We start from the raw sequence: 16,831 nt of genomic DNA, 5'->3' as shown, positions 1-16,831 counted from the left end.
ATACTACAGCCGGAGGCTCTAACAAAAGAAAGGCCCAAAAACTATTTTAAAGGAAAGAGGTATGTTTTGATAGCTTTCCTAAGATCCAATAGACCCTCCACTCCACGTATAGGAACTGGCAAGGAGTTCCATAATTTGGCTGCCAAGTAACGGAAGGAACGTCCTCCCGCTCGACAACGCTTCACCTGGGGAACAGTGACCAAGTGCTGCCCTAAAGAACGCAGTGTGAGGGGTGGAACATAGGTATCAGCAAGTTACAGAGCTGATTAGGTGTGGCAAGTTTCAGAATCTTAAAAGAAAGACATAAAGTCTTAAATTGAATCCGCTCCGCCATAGGGAGCCAGTGAAGTTTCCGGATGGTATCGGCGATAGGACAAAACCGAGGGAATCCTAACAAGACTCTGGCCAACGCGTTTTGGATACGCTGCATCCGGATAATATCAGCTTGATTAGCCCCCAATAACAAAGAACTAGCATAATCCAGACGAGAAAGAATAGTCGACTGGACTATCAGCTGACGAGTTGAAGGATTGAAAATCTTCAAAAGAGGTTTAAGACCTCGCAAAAGGTCAAAGCATGTACCTGCCACTTTTTTGATGTGGATACAGAAACTAAGAGAAGAGTCCATTCACACTCCCAAGTTCTTAACCTCCTCCTTAGGTTCCAGAGCCTTGCCTAGAGCATTCGGCCAGCAGTGCTCACCCCACAGGCTAGCATTCTTTCCGACTAGCAAAACTTCAGTTTTATTTGCATTTAGTTGCAAATTATTAGAAGTCATCCATTCAGCCACGGCCGTCAGGCTGCTTCTGAACCTAGAGACGTTCAGGGTAGAACCTTCAGCCAGTGCAACCACTAGCTGCGTGTCGTCCGCATATGAGATCATCGAAAGATCCCACTGCCTGGCGACCGCCACTAATGGCTGAACATATAGGTTAAACAATGTGGGACTCAGAGCCGAGCCCTGAGGAACCCCATGCTCAATGGAACGGACCTGTGATAGAAATGGGGGAGTAGAGACATGGAAAGATCTTCCGGTCAAAAAGGATCTAAGCCATTCCAGAGCCAGGCCCCTAATACCTGCCTTCTCCAGACGTTGAAGCAGAACACCATGCGAGAACGTGTCGAAGGCAGCACTAAGATCCAGCAGGATCAGTGCCGCCGTTTGACCAGAATCAAGAATGGTCCGCAGGTGTACATTCATGGCCAGGGGAGCCGTCTCTGTACTATGGCCGAACGGAAGCCGTGTTGCGATGCATCCAGAATGTTATGCATTAATGTGTACCTGGGTGTATCTAGGATGCATTAATATATAGCTAGATGAGTCAGTGTCTGCTTTGGTATATGCCTGGCTGTGTGCCTTGCTGTGTCTGCATTGGGTTATGCCTGGGTGTGTCAGTATATGCATCAGTGTGTGCCAGGTGTATTATTGTATGAAATATTGTTTGCATGGCTGTGTTAGTGTCTGTATTAGTGTGCTGTTGCATGTGTAACTGGCTGTGTCAGTATGTATATGGGTGTTTGAGATGCTGCATAAGTGTTTGGAAGTGTCATTGCCTGTATGAGAATGTTCCTGGGTGTCAGTTTCTGTATTGCAGTTTCGCTGAATGTATCAGTAGTTGTATCGGTGTGTATCTGGGTATGTCAGTGGCTGCATCGGTGTATCCCTAGGTGTGTCACAGGTTGTATCAATGTGGGTTTAGGAGGAATGGGCTGATTCACGGACAAGGAGGTTGTTTTTTTCTCAATATTTCTTTTATTAGATTTGACAATATTAATATTAAACAAAATAAAGATGAGGATAACTCTCTGTGATGAAGCATTTCCAGTTATAGGCAACATATAATGGCAGATTTTTCATTTGTCCCACCACTCTAGTCAAGATAAGGAATTACACGTATTAAAATGACCCTGGCTCAGCCCCTTGGTAGCTTGGCTTGAGCAGTCAGGCTTATCCCAGAGGCAATGGGTAAATCATTTCCAAACAGTAATCCAGTGAAAACACCACAAAAGGACACCACAACAGTTTTTGAAAAATATCCAATATTTATCTGTGTAAAAAAAGACCAAAATAATAAAAATCCAACATACATTAATTCAGTATCCCAATAAAGTAAAAACAGACTTTATGTATAGTTCCTTGAAGTCAATAGCAACGTCGTGGGCTAACACGGCGTCTTGAGTAAACAAACAAAATAGTTCCAGCCGGTCACGGTGTTGTGGGGCAGCTACAGGGTTGGGGAGACCCATAAAACAGTACCTTTGGAGATTCAGGGCACTGGATCTTGCAGTGAGCTCCAGAGGAGCAGGTTCGGCAGACATTTGTTCCGGAACTCGGTGCAGGAGTCGTTGGCTCTTGTAGTCACACACGTTGCAGTTTGAATTCCCTGATTTTGAAGTCAGGAGCACCAGCAGTCGTCTGGGCGGTGGTGTGAAGTGGAGCGGTGCGTTGTGCGGTGCCCTCAGATTGAAGTGCAGGCAGCAGCTCGGTGATGGTCGTCCAGCTGCATCAGTAAGACCAGGTGTGGTGCGAAGCGGGCGGTGCTTGTTGTGGTGCTGACATGTCACGGTGCAAGCAGCATCATCCTCGTTGCTGAAGTGCTATTGTCAGTAAACCCAAGGCTGCAGTGCCAGATGGGGCAATGGGTCATGTAGAGCCCACAGATCGAGACAAAAGCAGCTGTGTCGACATATGATCTGGAGTCAATTGCACTGGCATTGATGGGCCAAGTCTGTGATGTGGGACAGGGCGGTGCGTCGTGTAACTTACAAGAGGTACCCCTAACCGATACTGCATGCAGTGGTCTTGATGTCAGCTTGGAGCGTCATGGAAGGTGAGACCAGGGCTGTGGTGTGAAGCAGGACGGTGCTCTGTGTTCTCCAGCTTGGCAGTTTGGGCTGGACTGTTCCCATGAGGCACAGGGTCAGAATGATTTGCATATGGCCATGTCTGAACTGGGGTGGCAAAGTAGACTAAAGAACGGTGATGGATTAAACTCGGATCTGTTGACTGGGTGTGAGTGTTTGATTGGTTCAGATGCTCCGTCCATCACCACCCCTTTTGTACTGCTGTGTTTTCCACAAACGGTGTCCACATGTCACGCTGCAGGCAGTGGCATCGGTGATGGCGTCACAGTGTTGTCGAAATTACCAGGGACAAATTAACAAAAAGAGAGGTAGGGAAGAAGCAACACTCTTAGTCCCCACTATAACTAGAAAAATAACAACAAAAGAGTGTTACTTGGTTGGAAACACACAAGTAATCGAGCACAGAGGTAACAGCACCAATTAGGTTTGTTTATAAAGCCCTCACTCACCGACCTGGTCGGTGACATGCTTCATCATCGGGCCCCACTGGGTGTGACCGAATGTCACTCCAGTGTGCTTCAACGCCAGATTTACTGCGGAGCGGGTAATGTGAAGAAGTGAAGGCTAGGTGATGAGTTACGTGAAAAGAGTGATGTGGTAAATTAAAAATGCCTTGCATGTATCAAAAATTGATTTAATGACTGATCACCAAGGGCATATTAAAAAATGTGTTGGTAAACACGGCCAACTAAATTGGATGGTCTGTTTCCAATATCATTATGTGGTGGTGGATGGTCAACATGTTTCTGCCAAAGTTGGTGTAATTAACCTGGCATTCGTCAGGACCTAAAGTGACTAAACCCCGGCGGTATGGGCACGCTAAGGCCCACCCAACCAAGGGACGTGAAAGTAAAAGATGTCTGTAAAAGTGCAGTGTACAGGGGGCCTCACCGAACAAAAAACTGGGAGGCACACACCCTACTAGTCTCTCGATCAGAGACTTCAAACATTAAATGCACCCGTAGGAGCAAGAAATACAGACATACACAGAAAGACAAACAAACAATTAGTTCTTGTTCTGAAATTAATCATTGTAAATACGGTGACTTGTGCTCATGAGAGCTGGCCGGTGCACAACACTCAACTAGTTGCAAAGGTAAGTGGCTCCAACAGTTGGTTTATATTAAACTATGATACATGATAACATTATCAGTGTACTGCCGGTCTCACGTAGTGTCCATGTCAAACGGCACATACAATTATTGCCCACCGGTGCGCGTGTCAGATTCCATGCGCCGCAAGGACGATAAGTGACACTATGGGAAACGGGAGCTTTGCAGGATGTGCTAAGTGCGCCATCACCCCCCTCCCGTGGTCTATGGGGTGATATGTCATCTCCTTTTAAGTGAGAACCATTGCGTCAGTACTCCGTAATCTTTGGGCATAGTGGTCACTGGCTCTTGGCCCATTGATCGGTTGGTTTCACACAGTGAACGCGCTTTGTGTTCCTACAGGGCTTACTACCAAAGCTCCCGTTTCCCACAGTGTCACTTATCGTCCTTGCGGCGCATGGAATCTGACACGCGCACCTGTGGGCAATAATTGTATGTGCCGTTTGACATGGACACTACGTGAGACCGGCAGTACACTGATAATGTTATCATGTATCATAGTTTAATATACACCCACTGGCGGAGCCACTTACCTTTGCAACTAGTTGAGTGTTGTGCACCGGCCAGCTCACATGAGCACAAGTCACCGTATTTACAATGATTAATTTCAGAACAAGAACTAATTGTTTTTTTGTCTTTCTGTGTATGTCTGTATTTCTTGCTCCTACAGGTGCATTTAATTTTTGAAGTCTCTGATCGAGAGACTAGTAGGGTGTGTGCCTCCCGGTTTTTTGTTCGGTGAGGCCCCCTGTTTATTGCACTTTTACAGACATCTTTTACTTTCACGTCCCTTCGTTGGGTGGGCCTTAGCATGCCCATACCGCCGGGGTTTAGTCACTTTAGGTCCTGACGAATGCCAGGTTAATTACACCAACTTTGGCAGAAACACGTTGACCATCCACCACCACATAATGATATTGGAAACAGACCATCCAATTTAGTTGGTCGTGTTTACCAACACATTTTTTAGTATGCCCTTGGTGATCAGTCATTAAATCAATTTTTGATACATGCAAGGCATTTTTAATTCACCACATCACTCTTTTCACGTAACTCATCACCTAGCCTTCACTTCTTCACATTACCCGCTCCGCAGTAAATCTGGCGTTGAAGCACACTGGGGTGACATTCGGTCACACCCAGTGGGGCCCGATGATGAAGCATGTCACCGACCAGGTCGGTGAGTGAGGGCTTTATAAACAAACCTAATTGGTGCTGTTACCTCTTGTGCTCGATTACTTGTGTGTTTCCAACCAAGTAACACTCTTTTGTTGTTATTTTTGAAGTTACCAGGGAGGCAGTGTGAAGGGAGGTGGTGTGGAGTGCTTAGCCCATAGGTCATGGTGCAATAAGCAGCTCGATGGTGGCACCGAACGGTGTCATCTGTGAGACCAGGGTTGTGGTGCAAATTGCAGTGGTGCCCCCTGATGTGTCTTCAGGTCACAGAGCCGGCAGTGGTGTCATTGACTTCATTGGGCTCCCTTTCTCCTCTGTGGCAGCAGAAACATCCAGTTCCAGAAGCCATTAGCCAGAAAATGTTGAAGTCTTCAATTTCCCTAAGACTTTCAACAGGAGCAAACTCTACATCAAGCCCTTGTAGATACTTAGTATGCAGAAAAGAAGTCCAGTTCTTTCCCTACCCAAGGTTGAAGCAGCAACTGCAAGCCAACCCAGAAAAGCACACTGCAAAGTGGTAGTCTCTCTTCCAGCTCTTCTTCCTGGCAGGTTCCTTAGTCCGTCCAACAGCAAACTAAAGTTTTGGGTTCAGGGCCCCAATGTTTATACCACATTTTGATTCCAATTTGGCACAATTCAGTTCCACTGGCACACATAATCAGGTTCTGCCTCGGTTCAGGCCAGGCTCACTCCAGGGGTTGGAGACCGCATTGTGGAAGACAGTCACAGTCAATTCAGGTGCAAGCAACAACTCCTCACCCTGCTCTAAATGCAGCCAGGTCTATTCAGCCTGGCTATGAGTGGCCATGAGTCACACAGGAAAGGCAGGACACATTGCGCCCCCCTGGTGTCTGTCTAGTGTGATAGCAAAAACAAGACCCTGTCAGTCTAAAATCCAGACAGCGCATACACAAATGGCAGAGGCACACAGGATGGTTAAGCAAGAAAATGCTAACCTTCTAAATTGTAGGAATTGAGTGAATAAGTAGTATCAGTATTAGCATTGTTTTGTTTTTTGAATATATAGTCGGCCTAGCCTTGCAGGTTAAGGGCCAGAACCCTTTATTGATTCTTCTGATCAGCGGGTTATTACTTGCGAGGTTCTGTTGACTCCACTTGGCAGTAGGAGTTTACGTTGTAATGTTAGTTTTTTGTTAGTATTTCCTTATTTTATTTTATATTTTGTAGAATATGTCAGATCAGGACATTTTTGCGTACTCTGTGGACCATATTCAGAAATTATTGAATGCTCCTTCTCTCTTCACCTTGGTCTCTTTAAGCACATCAGTCAAACAGCAAAATGAAGCCGACAAACTTTTAAGACTAAAAAAGAAACAAATACATATGGATCTATACGGCCATTTTTTGATTGAGCATCTGAAGGCAGGTACAATTGCGGCTGGCCTTCAAATACGTAATATACCCGTTATATTTACGGAACATCCCGTCTACAAAAGAGGCTACAGCTATATTGAGACCAAATGCAGCAGAGACCTTATAGTCCTAACAATAGAAACAGCTCAAAGGCTATTGGCACAACAACTTCAAGAAATTAGAGCAAGAAATTAGGGACAATCAATTGATTATGGATTCAAAAGCACTATTAGCCAAAGTAGAAAAAGATATATCTGAGTTCAAAGACTTCACCATCAACCAAAAATCAACTAAATTTGAAAAAGACAAAAGAGACTTTCTCATTAGAAACAACATACCCGTTCCTGCAAACTGACTTTTACTCACTTCCAGATTCAAGAGGTTATTTCTTTTTCCAATACATCTTCATTGTCAAGCATAAATACTGATAACCAGGACGGTAATCAACAACAAAACCAACGCAATAATAATCAACAACCACAGCCTTTTTTAGGATGAGGCCAACAACGACCCGTGCCAGGAACAGATATCAAAATCAGGGATGGGAAATGAAAACAAGGAACCAGTATTACAAAACCTAACACCATCCCCCATCATTAACTTATCTAACCAGGTCCTATCGAATGCAGAACAATCCATTTTGAAAAAAGGGTTATCTTTTGTTCCCACACGTACTACTGACTTGTTAAAAATGAAAATGGAAATGATTGAATTCGGCTGAAAAATAAGATTAAAGTCCTTTTTTTCTGGAAAATTAATACTCACCTATCATTGAAGTAATGGGCTTCCATGAAAAATCAACTTTCAGTCCACCCACAAATAAAATCCCCAAAGAAATATTAACATTCGAAGTACAGTTCTATCAGCTATTTTGCAGATTGAAAATAAAAAGGATATTGTTAAATATAACATTACTAAAGAAGAAATTAGAACAAGAAATTAGGGACAATCAATTGATTATGGATTCAAAAGCACTATTAGCCAAAGTAGAAAAAGATATATCTGAGTTCAAAGACTTCACCATCAACCAAAAATCAACTAAATGTGAAAAAGACAAAAGAGACTTTCTCATTAGAAACAACATACCCGTTCCTGCAAACTGACTTTTACTCACTTCCAGATTCAAGAGGTTATTTCTTTTTCCAATACATCTTCATTGTCAAGCATAAATACTGATAACCAGGACGGTAATCAACAACAAAACCAACACAATAATAATCAACAACCACAGCCTTTTTTAGGATGAGGCCAACAACGACCCGTGCCAGGAACAGATATCAAAATCAGGGATGGGAAATGAAAACAAGGAACCAGTATTACAAAACCTAACACCATCCCCCATCGTTAACTTATCTAACCAGGTCCTATCGAATGCAGAACAATCCATTTTGAAAAAAGGGTTATCTTTTGTTCCCACACGTACTACTGACTTGTTAAAAATGAAAATGGAAATGATTGAATTCGGCTGAAAAATAAGATTAAAGTCCTTTTTTTCTGGAAAATTAATACTCACCTATCATTGAAGTAATGGGCTTCCATGAAAAATCAACTTTCAGTCCACCCACAAATAAAATCCCCAAAGAAATATTAACATTCGAAGTACAGTTCTATCAGCTATTTTGCAGATTGAAAATAAAAAGGATATTGTTAAATATAACATTACTAAAGACGAAAAAGAAGCAATAATCTCTTTAAAAACAGACCATCAAATAACAATAAAGCTAGCGGACAAAGGTGGTTCGATAGTAGTGATGAGTAACTACTAAACGGAAGTTCAAAGACAACTAAGTGACCCCATGCTACAGAAAACTTAGAAAAGATCCAACCTCAGAGACACAAGGTGAACTCTCTGAGATTTTACAGAAAGCTTTGGACCTCGGGATTATTGGAAACAAGGAATTTGTTTTTTTAAATAAAAAGTATCTAAAAGTTCCATTGCTATACATACTCCCAAAAATACATAAAAGTGAGACACAACCCCCAGGCCGTCCCATCGTAGCTGGGTGCGATTCAATATTAGAACCAATTTCTAAATATGTCGACGATTTTCTCAAACCTTTTCTTGCAGAAGTCCTGTCCCATCTTCAGGACACAACTGACTTTTTAAATCGTATTCAAACAGTCGAATTTTCATCGCAAAACCAGGTATTGGTAACTTTGGTGTGTGGTGTCTTTGTACACCCAAATACCACAAGACGAAGGCTTGAACGTTATTGAAATCTTCCTTGAGAAACAGCCACGACCAGTAAGAGTCCCAAGTGAGTTTATTATTAACCCTGGGCAGGCAAATTCACGTGGGCGTAGTGTTGCCTACTTCGCCCTTTGCAAAGTAGGTGAAGCAGGCAACACCACGCCCACTCCTTGGGCGTAGCGAAGTTGCCCGCCTCCCTCCCGCCCTCACTAAATGCTTAAATTACCTTAAAAATGAATTATAAAACCACTTACCTCGTCCGCTGTGTCCCCGGGGCTCCCTCTCGTCATCGGGCCGCCGGCGCTGCCGTCTTGGATACTAATGCGCTTGCCGGGCATGCGCATTAGTATCCAAGATGGCGGTGCCGGTGGCGCGATGACGAGAGGGAGCCCCGGGGACGCAGCGGATAAGGTAAGTGGTTTTATACTTCATTTTTAAGGTAATTTAAGCATTTAGGGAGGGCGGGAGGGCGGGAGGGAGGCGGGTGGCGCGTAGTGGGGCTACACGAAGTGCATGGGTGGGCGTAGTTTTATTCCCACTTCGCGTAGCTTCGGGAAGCCCCACTACGCCCACTACACCCAGGGTTATTTATTATGACACCAGCAAGGTTTGCATTAAAAAAGAACTATTTCAAGTTTGAAAATTATTATTATTTACAGATATAAGGGACAGCCATGGGCTGTCCCTTTGCGCGGATTTTGCAGTACTATTCATGGCTCAATTTGAAGAGCATTTTATCTACAACAATAACCCCTTTTGGACTCAGATATCATCATATGTTCATTATATAGAAGACATATTTCTAATCTGGACTGGAACTGTATCAGAACTTACTACATTTGGTCACTGACTGAACCAGCGAGCACCGGATATTCAATTCAGCCTCCATTCCAAATCCAGTACTATACCGTTCTTAGATGTAGAGGTGTACAGTTCACAGTGTATGCTACTTACATCGCTGCATATAAAATTCACCAACGGATATAAAGCAATCCATTACACCAGTCATCATCCATGCTGCCTACGTGACAATCTCCCGGTGGGTCAATTTTTAAGGATAAAACGGAATTGCTCCACTAAGGCAAAATATACATTTTATGCTGGCAATCTGTTAGAAAAATTAAAATCATGAGGTTATCCTAAAAAATTGCGGAAACAGGCACTAAAACGTGCTTGGTGGACACTGAGAGAAACATTGCTTGAAAAAAGGAAGAAATCACCCATTGATCGGATGGTCTGTGTTACCACGTTATGTTCTTGAACTAATATCCTTAAAAAGGTGATCAATCAGAATTGGCACCTGGTACAAAAAATATATACATCATGGAGAAAACCCCTTTTTGCACTAAAGAAAGACAAAAGTGTGGGCAATCTAATTGTAGGTGCAGCTGCACAGAAATCCATGAATAGAAATACATTGGGAACTCAGCTAAGTCCACCACCCATTACTAGACATCACAAGTGCGTATCTTGCACTTGTTCACAGACCATCGAAGGTGCTCTCTTTGAATGCAATATGCAACACACAATTGCCAAAACCACACGTACTTAAACAAGAACATTTTCTTTCTGGGATAGAAAAATATTTATTATATTCTAGAATCAATGAATGAGAAAAATCAAATAGCTGGGGAATATAGTCAAATAATTGCCTCAAAATCAGTAATATCTGGACTGACTAGTCCTAGTCTTCTTTATAAATGTCACTCTATTCCACCAACTGTGCCCAGTTATTTGATTTTTCTCATTCATTGATTCTCTATGGATTTGATAGTTTTTTTGTTATGTAACCATTTTCTTTGTAACATGTCTGATGTTGATATATTAATTTGAAATTTTTTGTTTCTATGTGTGTGAAAATTATGTACAGCAATGTAAATATTTGAATGTACAGTATGTCCCATTTCTGCTATTTGTTGTGTAACAAAACTTTAAAAAGTACAAAAATAACTGGCATTGAATAAAGTTGCCTGGTTAGAATATAATAAATATTTTTCTATCCCAGAAAGAACATTTTTCTTGTTTAAGTAAGTGTGGTTTTGGCAATTGTGTGTTGCATATTTGAAAAAGGGTCTAGCCTCAACCACTATTTTCATAGACCTATCTCCTTAGGGTTTCAAATCTTTGAATGCAATGGCATCAGATGGAAACATGATCTGTTTATGAACTTCAAAAGTAAAAACGTAGTTTATGGCATTATGTGCCCATGTCCCAAACTGTACATCGGAAAGACAACACAAGAGGCCCGACAACGGATCATTCAACATCTGTCGAGAATTCGACGGAATGTGGCCAATGCACCATTGGTCCACCATTGAATGTCAAAAAATCATGACATAAATGACCTCAAATGGACAATTTTGTCCAAAACTGAGGCCAACCCTTGAGGAGGGGATATTGAAAGATTGTTGTTACAGCGAGAAGCAATGTTGATTGTCAAATATAATACTGCGGTTGATGGTTTGAATGAATTGTCTGAGATTTACAATCATTGAAGACCATCACATATGGCCCATGGAGTTATGGACCTATGAATGAGTCATTGTCTAGGGCTTGTCTACACTGAGCACTCTGCACTGGTACCAGCTATGCCAGAATATCCGTGGACCAGTTAATACAATATGAGCTCTCCTAAATGATACATCATCAATGTACCTCATTTCCTCTCTTTACTTCAACCCTAAACAGTGAGGTTTCAAGCTCAATCCACATTCTTGGGAACACCAGGCAAATAATCAATATTTGTAAAAATCATGGATTATGGGTTGGACAGGTCTAAAAAGGTTGGTCGTTTTTATCCCCACTATGGTTTTTGAACTACTGAGTGTGACTATTAAAAGAAATTTGAATTGCCAAGTTTTGTTTATTGCGCAGTATCGGCATGGTTATCGGCATCTTGACATATGTTTCTATCTGAAGAACACGTCTCAATAAAGCATTTTTAATTCGAATTGGATTCCTGCCGCTCGGGGATGTCAGATGCCACATCACGTAACCAATGAGGCAATTAGATGAGACGCACGCCTTCGGTTTACAAACACCGACTGGTACAAACAGGAAGACATGCAATAGGAGCAACACTGAAGAATACAAGGTAACAATATTCCTAAAAACCTTTCTTTGCTGTCCCGCTCAGTGCTTTCACTTAAGAATACAACTGAGTGTCATTTCCACACACTTCGTGTGGTGCTGGTCGAAGAAGACTGATTGACTTTGTAGCGACTAAAGAGGTACGCGTGTTTGCCGCATAGTTTTATCGAATCATTTTAGATTCAGCCTGTGTTGTAGTATGAGCTTTTTTTGTTTATTGCAGTCATTTTCTATCGCTGTCAAGAGTTGTTCTTCCTGATTGATTATGGGCCAGCTGGGCAACTTCTAAAGGTAAGGACTGTCAAGTTGAAGTCTGTTCTTCTAAAGTTAAAAATCACCCAAATCATTGTATATGGCATTCTGTATTTATTATTTTTTTCAGTTGGCTAAATTAAGTTCCGGAATAAAAACCTGGCTGTGAAGCACCATGGGTGCCACCACAGGGAAACAGTAAAGGTACAGATCGGCTTTTAGTGGATTAAGGTGTATGAGATTGTTTGGAATGGATAAATGTGTAACACGTGCACTTTTTGTTTTTTCAGCTCACTCTCCCAGGTCCTGAATATAACCCATAAATCAGTATAGGGTTTGAAACATGTACACCTTGTTATTTGGTCAAAACAAGTGCTGCCATTAAATTAAAGGTGTCAGGTGTTAGAAATAAAGGTTTAGTTGACTTGTTTAGGTCACAGAACCTGAACACCACATGTTTTTGACCAACTTTCTTTGGGATGTTCTCCCTATTTTCTTAAAAACTCTGTTTTACTTATTTTTCCTACTTTCTTTTTTTTTATATTATTTTTGTTGGGGATTTGAGCTTTTCCAAATTTATTGAATGTTGGATAAGATCCGTCTTACATGTTTCTTCTTTATTATGAAATGATGTACATATTATTGTTTGGTCTATGTAAATACATTTTTCGTAATTTGTGTCCTAAAAAAAAGTGAATAATATAAAGAAAAAAAGCAATTGAATAATAACAACAATAAAAAATAAAAGCTTTTCTAGGAAATACGGCTGCAATCACTATGAGTTGCACGAGTGATTGTATGAATTGAGTGAATAAGTAGTATCAGTATTGCCATTGTTTTTATTTTTGAACCTTCTAAAAGTGGTATTTTCAAACACACAACTAGAAAACCATCTTTACTAAAAGATGTATCTTTAAATTCTGAGTACAGGAAGCCTAAACTTCACTTCTACATCTTGTTGCAATGGAAATTGTGATTGTAAGACGTTACAAAGCAACTCCCATGTTAGCCTATGGGACAAATAGCCTTGCAATAGTGAAAAACCAAATACAGTCTTTTACTATCAGGGCATGTAAAACACACCAGTACATGTCCTACCTTACACATATAGTGCACCCTGCTCATGGGGTACCTTGGACCTACCCGAGGGATGCCTTACAAGTAAGAAAAGGGAAAGAAAAGGCACTTGCCAGGTTGACATGGCAGTTAAAAACAACGTGCAGACTCTGCAATGTCATTTCTGAGACACCTTTGGAAAGCTATTTGTGTGGGTGACACAACCAGTGCTGCAAGTCCACTAGTGGGATTTGATTTACAGGCCAAGGGCAGACTCAGTGCACTGTACTAGGGACTCAGTAGTAAATCAAATAAACCAGTTATGGAAACAACAATCCGTATACACAATTTACCTGGAAAGCATATGCACTTTAGCACTCAATAGCAGTGGAAAAGTGCCCAGAGTCCTAAAACCAACAAAAACAAGTGCAAAAACAAGAGGCCAAAAAGCAAAAAGTCTGGGGGTAAACCCGCTGAAGCCCAATTCTGACAGGTGTCCTCGGCGAGATTGGGTTTTTAGGAAGCTTGCTCTCTATGTAGTGTGCTATAAAGAAGTACACGGTGCAGAGAGTCAAGAGAATCCCCAAATGGTGTACAGAGGTAAAAGCAGATATTTGTAATGCTCGTTTTGTGGTAGTATGGGCGAGCACTTAAGCTTATCAGAGGGTAGTGCTAAGAATTTGTTGCACTCCACAGAGGCAATAAAAGGGACACATGCTCAATAATGAATCTGTGACCAATTTATGAAAATATTATTGTTTTTTATATCATTTTTAAGACCAAGGACACAGTTCTAAGGAAAGTACTTTTGGAGTTACGGCTTTGAAAAGTTTGTCCACAATTACGCACTATGGGAAAGAATGGAGAAAAAGCAAAAAATACATATAAAATCAGGCAAGGCTTTCATGAAGTTCACCTTCTTGTTTTAAGTCGATGTCAGGATCTGGTCCAGAGTTCCAGAAGGAGAATTTCTCAGTGTCCCGGATTTGCCAAGAGCAGAGTGCTGATGGTCTTGTAAGCTGGTGCACAAAGGGTAAGGGGGTCACTTGAAAGTACACTTCCTAGGAGGACTTACAGGTAAGTCTGATGTGGCACCTTCAGGAAGACACATGGGTTTGGGGACCATGGGGGCACAGCTGGTTGGTTAGTGCTTGGGCTGGGTGCAGAGTGAACAGGTCAACTGGGTGTCATGCATCTTGAAGTGCTCATGGTCAGGAGCAGGCAACTTGGAGAGGTGACCTCAGGACAGCTGGGCCACTCAATGTTCTTGCCTCTGGTGCTTTGGGAGTCCAGTAAGGACTCTTCTTCTTGATTTTTACCATTGGGGGTCCGGTACCCACAGGAATTAGTACACCGCAGCTCCAGTAGGTCCTGGTGAGGAGACAGACCTGACCCTTCAAAGCTGTTATACCTTTTCTTTGGTGCCGCATCAAGGTCTTGAGAAGAAGCAAGTTGACAAACCAGACTTCATGGGATCAGTGGCCGTGGAGGGCAGGGAAGTGATATCTTCACTCTAAGGGAGCGTTTTGGTGATTTCTTGAAGGTTGGAGGTGCTCTGGGGTTCTTGGAGTCCTTTAAGGTTCTAAATGACACAGCAGGCAGTTATTGTTGAGTTAATGGGGGAGCAGGCTGAGTTTGGCACTTTTTCTTTTGTAGCAGGGCTTCAGTTCTCATGCAGCGGGTCTTCTTTGTCCTGGTCTTCTCTTATCCATCAAACCTCCTGTTCAGGATACCTACTTTAGGGTATCTACACCTTCTAGTGACCACTTCCTGTCGCAAGGGGCACTTCTCTAGCCATGATAGATTATTTTCCACCATCCCAAGGTGGTGGAATTTCAGGTGAGGGGTTCACATCACCTGCCCCACCCTAGGGATGGTGTAGGCTAAGTAGGGACCTTCCTCCTGATCTAACTAATTTTCACAACTTTCTTCCCACAAAATGTGGAGCAGGAAAGGTGGCTTGGATTCCCCAACTACCTGGAGTTGGATGTCAAAAGTGTCATTGCCATCAAAGCTTCTCATCCGGGAAGGCCGTCCTGTCCTGGAAGAGGAATGAAACACCTCCACCCAGACCAGGCTTTTTCTCTGGTCTCTGAGAGTGCTAGTGCTCACCCCATGAGGTCAGAAACATGTCTGATGGTGGCAGACTGGTGCAAACAAGTCAGAGACCACACAAGTGCTTTGTAGGTTTTCTGGAAACCCTCTAAAAGGGTCTCCTTCATGAATATGTTAATAAATCTAACACTAGCATCTAACACTAGCATCAGTGAGAAATATTTGTTATTGTTATTGTTAACAGATTTCTTGAGCGCCTGGCTGCCCGTGAGCGTCCCCGCGCTGAATAGGTACAGATGGAATCTGAGAGGCAGAGTTTATGGGAACAGCCAGGTTTTCAGAGATTTTCGAAATGTCAGCAGGTTGGGCTGTGCGCGGATATCAGGAGGGAGGGAGTTCCACAATCTGGAGGCGTTGTATGAGAAACGCCGACCTCCTGATCGTGATCTCTTGATCTTGGGTATTAGCGTTAGGTGGGCGTTAGAGGATCGAAGTGGTCTGGAGGTGGCATATGGGGTCACCAGGTCTCTGAAGATAGGAGGGGCTTTCCCGTTGAGGATTTTGTGTGTTAAACAGAGCGCCTTGAACTGCACTCTTTCCAGGACGGGTAGCCAGTGAAGCGATTTAATGGCTGGCTTGGCCGAACAACGGCTTTTGGTGTTAGTGAGGATCCGTGCTGCCACATTCTGTACTACCTGTAGTTTAGTAGTTACTTACTGCGGGGCGCCCAGATACAGCGCATTACCGTAGTCCAGTCGTGACAAAATGAGGCCCTGGATCAGGAGTTTCCTTGAAAGGAGGGGGAGGAGAGGTAAAAATTTCCGGGCGGACCGCATAAGCCCATAGCAGACTCCGGCCGTTTTCCTTGCCTGTGTATGCATCGTGAGGTCTTGGTCCAGCCATACTCCGAGGCTTTTTTATTTTTAAGATGAGGATTTTTGTACCAAACATCTTAGAAATCAGTAAAGCCATCATGGAGCTAGAAAACTCGTGCTAACAAGCATCCAGTCCATGTACTCCCCATGGCTTCCCAGTGCACTTACAACATCTCAGAATAGACTGGACAATGTAGGGACATATCTGATCATGCTGACATGCCCTCAAATACCTCACCTCACACACCCTACCTTAAGGATAAAGGCCTGCAGTAGGGGTGACTTATGGAGTGTATGGATGGCATGGCACAAAGGGTTTTGTGTAATGTCGACTCTTCCGATTTTGCTGCGCTAAGAAATGCAGCCTGCAATGGCCATTGCCACCTTTCTCCTGCGCCTGGCTTGTAATGCTCCCCTTTTCCTGCTGATGCACAGATGGTCATGTCTTCCCCCAACTAGTTGTCAGAGGGAATAAGGAGCTAGCATCACCGGCTTGGTAGAGACCCACAAGTCCAGTGGTCAACTGCAGACCTGGCACTCAGTTCTGCAGGATGTTAGGAGGCTATTCCTTCCAGGTATCCCTGGTGTGGCCACTATCACAGTCCAAGCCTAGGGTCTTGCTCTCCTTCATGTTCTTGGGATGCCACTCTTATGCCCAGCCCAACCTGTGGGTGGGGAACACTACTTTGTCTGACCCTAAAACTGGTTCTGGTCAGTTCTTCACCTTTTTGTATGTGCTGGGATGGTCCCTTTGAAGTATAATCAGGGCTGAGTCCAACTCCTCC

This window comes from Lissotriton helveticus, chromosome 12 (assembly GCF_964261635.1).
Source record: "Lissotriton helveticus chromosome 12, aLisHel1.1, whole genome shotgun sequence".
Lineage (NCBI taxonomy): Eukaryota > Metazoa > Chordata > Amphibia > Caudata > Salamandridae > Lissotriton > Lissotriton helveticus.
This window is presented reverse-complemented; position numbering follows the sequence as displayed.